The following is a 5,452-nucleotide window of genomic DNA, read 5'->3' as shown; positions in this document are numbered from 1 at the left end:
TTTCACAAATCTGAAACTCTCTACCCATAAACAACAACTTTCCTTTCCCCACCCTCAGATCCCTTGGAACCACCATTCTATTTTCTGTCTCTATGAATTTGATAACTCTAGGTACCTTATGTAAGTGGAAGTACACAGTATGCATCTTTCTATTCCTGACTTATTTTACTTGGTGTAATGTTCTCAAGGTTCATCCATGTTGTAGCATGTGCCAGGATTTCCTTCAATTTTAAAGTTGACTAATACTCCACTATATGTATAGATCACATTTGGTTTATATGTTCATCCATTGTTGGACATTTGGGTTGCTTTCACTTTTTGGCTATTGTGAATAGTGCTGCTATGAACATGGGAGTACAAATGTCTTTGAGACCCTGTTTCAATTCTTTTGGATATATAACCAGAAGAGAGATTGCTGGATAATATGGTAGTTCTATTTTTAATTTTTCAAGAAACCTCCATACTATCTTCTATAGTAGTTTGCACCATTTTATAATCCCACCAACAGCACATAAAGGTTCCAATTTCTTCACATGCTTGCCAACACTTGTTATTTTCTGCTTTTGTTTTTGTTTTTGATAGTGGCCATCCTAATGGGTATGAGGTGATATCTCATTGTGATCTTGGTTTGCATTTCTCTGATGTTGCACATCTTTTCATGTGCATGTTGGCCATTTGTATATCTTCTTTGGAGAAATGTCTATTCAAGTCCTTTGCCCATTTTTCTTCTCTTCTTTTTCCTGACATCTCCTCCCACCTTGTAGGAGAAGTCTCCTTCTTGGGTAAGGAAATTCCCATAGCTAATAACCTTATCATCTCCTTCCACCTTGTAGAATAAGTCTCCTTGGGTAAGGAAATTCCTATAGCTAATAGTCTTATCTCTTCTAAAGTATGGTTGCTGTAAAAGAAGGTTTAATAGGGTACCTTAGTGGTACACGTTTCCTGCTCTCCACTCTACCCCCAATTAACTTCCATCTTCCCTGCTATTATTCTGGTTCAGGTCCTGATCATATTTTATGGGAGCTCTGCAATAGTCATCTATTTGGTTTCCCTATTTGGTCTTGATCCTTTCCCTGTTCCCCGTTACTGGAGTACTACTATTTACAAAACATTATTTTGACAATTACTCACTATTTAAAACTTTTCAATGGCTTTCCTTGCCTATAGCGAAATATCTAGATTCCTTAGTGGAGGATATAAAGTTATTTATCATCTGAATTTTGATTATTGGAATTTGTGTCTCTACCAAACCCAGAATACCTTTTTTTTCCTCCTGGCGTTGAATTGCTTCTCCTATAGTAAGTCTCTCAAGGGCAGGGTCTGGTATTATTCATCTTTGCATCCTTATGTTTTACATAGTGTCTGACACAGGATAGCTACTTAATAAAAATTATATTTAGTTAATTGAGGCAAATAATCATTCATAATTATCCATTTTATTATTTTGAATTTTATTACATTGGCTTTTCCATAAGCTGGAGCTAGAATTATATATATATTTTAATTGATTTTTTCCTAAAACAGTTATATCCCTTTAAGAAAATTAGTATAGGGACACAGAACATTTTGAGTTAGTTCCCCCATCCTAAAAATCAACACTGAAAGTTAATAAAATTTGAAGAGTAAAAGGAAATGACACCATACCCATAAGAAATTTTCAATTTGCTAATAATTTCATAGTAGAGCTCTAATAACATATCCTAAATAGCAAGGAATTATGTAGGAAGAGGGACTCATTCCACATCTAATTCTGTTCCTCATACATTTTAATGGCGGGCGCTATGGTTTTCACTGTCAATTTCCTCTTGTCTCAGATTAATGATCCAGGGGTTTAATCATTTGGGGCATTAAGATCTTGATATTTAAAAGACATGCTTCCTCATTTTACCATGACTTAACTTTGCTGGCTGAACCAGATACGACAGAGTCCAATAAGGCATTATGTATTGTGTTCTCAAACTATCTGTCTTGGACCTCAGTTGCACCCCCTATCATGGTTGACCATCAGAAAGCATCGTCCCTGCTGAGGTTCAGAAAGCCCTTCCAGCTGCACTGCACATCTTCTTTCCCAAAATGTTCCTGTTCCTCAATATTCCTCAGCCAGTGTTTACCTGGCAGGGAAATATGTCTCATCTCTTCTGTGTAACTGTATAAAGTGCTGCACTACCATAAGGTGGTGTCATTCTTCTGTTCTCTGCCCTATGTCTCTGCCTTTGACAGCAGGCTCCGGATGGGCCTGGGAATTAGTTGCAGATGTTTATGTCACCTGCAATTCCTTAGGGCTCAGTGTGAAAACTGACATGTCTCCTTGGCAGTCAGGGATAGATGTTTCTTACAATTCCTTTTTTTACTGCCTTTCTTCTTGTTCAGTCACATGTTTTCCAGAATCATTGTTAGGTTTATATTAGTTAATAATATATTTTTTAAAAGCTTCCTTTTATAATGTAAAATCTGAAGATCCTCAGAACTTGAGCATGGCCTTAGATTTGGGGAATCTGTGAACTGTGCAGTTTCTGACCCTCATTGAGTAAATTTGGGTAAGTCATTTGACTGAAGTCTCCATTTCTTTATCTAACACATGGGCTTATTATCACCTGACAAAAGGAGTTTTTTTAAAGTTTCAAAGCGATTCTTTGTGAGCAAGTGCTTTGAAAGGTAGGAAGTGTTGTACAGTGTATTTTTACTTGGTATTACAATGATGTACTTTTGGACCTTTAGTTATCAAATTTCTGTTAACAATTATGTGGATGAATCTTTGTTATATTGTAATAATCAGCCATTTCAGCTAATTCACCCAAACGTCTGGTCAAATCCATTGTAATGTTGTTTGGACTGAATTGATGATGAGGCCCATGTAGAGAAAGTCCAAAATAGCCTGGAGATTTAAGCTTTGCGATTTAATAGAGAAGCTTCCTGTTTGTCTCGTTAATGGCACCTGTGTGACTCACTTCCGAGCCAGATGTTGTACTTCATCATTTCATAACGTGTGATTTCTGCGCACTGACTTTCTTTTCATGGTTTCTGAAGCAAAATCTATTTCCTCCCATCACCAGGCTATCGTTGGTGACAGCTGCAACACCTGAATAGGTAGCGTTAGCTTTCACATGGACACAGAGATGGAAAATTCTCTCAGAATGCAGCCAGCAGGGAATGAAACATATGGCAGGAAGTGGAAGAAGTAAAGACTAGCTTCTCTAACAAACCTTTGCAGGGTTTTGACAAGGCTCTCTGATGTACTGTCAAATCATCCCAGGGCTGAGAGGCAGGTAGCTTCTCTGTCTCTAGTCTGAACACTAAGCTTTGCCTGAGGAAAGAACTTTCTTGTGTTCTTATCCAGAAGGCTGTTGGGAGGCAGTGAGTTCTTTATTACTGGATATGACTAAGAAATGGTTTGTAACCTTAGCTGTTCGTCAGGGTCGCCTGCACTGATGGTCAGGAACCTCCCCTGCCCCCTTCCTGCACTGCCACCCTTGGATATTTTAATTCAGTAGATCAGGGAGGGGGCTCAGGCATCTCTATTTGAAAGATGTTCTAGTGTTTCTGACTTGCAAAGAACTAGGCAGAAATGTATTGGAGAATCCAATTATCTAAGGGATGATCATTCCAGACTAAATCCCCTGCCAATGCTGAGTTTATATGAGTGTATGAGGATTAATCTTCATTTGAAGGGGTCAAAATTGGAATTTTATACAGGGACTAATAGGTAAGGTGATTGTGTGAAGTGGCTCTGTGAAATATAATAGGCAGTGGTGGGGACTGTGACTAATTGGAGAGTGAAGCTCAACTGAAAGGTACTCTGGTTAACTAAACACATCTGTGGACAGATGTGGACCTTGAGCCTGCCATTTTGGCTGAGTATAAATCTTCTAGGGGTTGAGGGAGTTGGGGAGATTCATCTCATCCCTGGAGTTTTCTTTAGCTTCTCCAGTGTGGAGTACTCAGTACTATTTTCTCTTAGAGGTTTTAGCAACAATGTTAAAACATTAAATGTAAGAGGCATATCTCACAGATTGCCTTTTACAAAGATGGAGGAGAGGGATATGATCAAAATGGATCCATTTCCTTTCCTCATTTCGTGGCCCAGTCTGTCCCACCTGACTACATATGGGAGCAAGTTTGAGTTGGATGTGGATAAGCAGGGTATGGGAACTTGACCTCCGGTTTATCTTGATTTCTTCTGCTTCGGGGTCCATTCCTGATCCTGTAGGATGGTGGTAAGAAAATGTCAATAAAACAAGAGAAATATAAATGAATAGGAAGTACTTTGAGAAGATTTCAAAAACAATTTTGAAGTTAGGAGTATTTTTAGGGGCATCTGCTGAAAATGTTGCCTAACTGTAGTATCCGTTTTTTCACTTTGGGGCAATGAAATTTTATGAGTCACTAAATACATATTTTGACATCTGGCTTCACTGCTTTTTTTTCTTGAATGCTGTAAATTCTCATCATAAGAATTTCCTTCTTGTCAGTCTTTTGATACTATACTTTCAGTCATTTTCTGGCTGATTTACAGATGGTTGTATCTAATTGCCTTAGCTCTTGGTTTCCTATGAATTCTGGGCTAGGATCAGGCATGAGGGCAAGGAATAGAAATGTCAAAATTTATGTGAGGGTAAAGAAGTTTTGGCCTTCTTTAGCTGTGTAATTTTTATCTTTGTGCCTTTGTAATACAATGTAAATTTTTATGTCTAACATTATTCAGTCATGAATCTTACAGATTTGAAGATTCTCTTGCCTTAAAATTTCATTCTGACACCTAGTCATAATTATAGCTACCAGTTTTGGAACTCCAATCCATGTGAGACTCTGAGATGTTTTAATTTTGAATTTGTCTGATGATTTTGTTTTGTAGAGAAATTAATTTTACATTGACATAAGATAATGAAGGATCTTCTTATGAATAAATTTAAAAAATTCTAAACTGGATATTTATGATAAAAAAAGAGTTTTGATTTCTATAGCTGAGGAAGTATGTCTATGTTGTGTGGTACATGGGGACCTGTGAAGAGGTAGCCAATAATCCTCTCCATTAGACAACCTTGTGGGGAGGTACACAGGAAGAGTGAGTTTGCAATTACATGTGCTGAGAAATTGAGGATAACGTGAAGTCCCAGCTCTCTAAGAACAACCTTGATGAGTGAAGCTGAGAATATGTGATGGAATCCCTGCATATATATATATATGTATACTTTTAGGAAATGAGCTCAGGATCCCTCTGGAAAACCTTAGCATCTGATATGTTAACACTGAGCCCTAGTTGGTCATATTAATTCCTTAACTGCTATTGCCTGATCTTAGGCATTGCTAAGAGTGTGAAAGAATGTGTTTTGGGTGACTTACTCGTTGCATTTGCCAGCAATATCCCTGGGGGTGTAGGGAGGCAGAGTTAATGGCTGAAGCAAACTGCACGAATTCTTGAGGACTACCGTGTTCTTCAGGCTGCCATGAGAGG

Source organism: Mirounga angustirostris, unplaced genomic scaffold, assembly GCF_029215605.1.
Source record: "Mirounga angustirostris isolate CCGP_5_RB_7025 unplaced genomic scaffold, mMirAng1.0.hap1 SCAF_3, whole genome shotgun sequence".
NCBI classification, from domain to species: Eukaryota; Metazoa; Chordata; class Mammalia; order Carnivora; family Phocidae; genus Mirounga; species Mirounga angustirostris.
Note: the sequence above shows the minus strand (reverse complement) of the source record.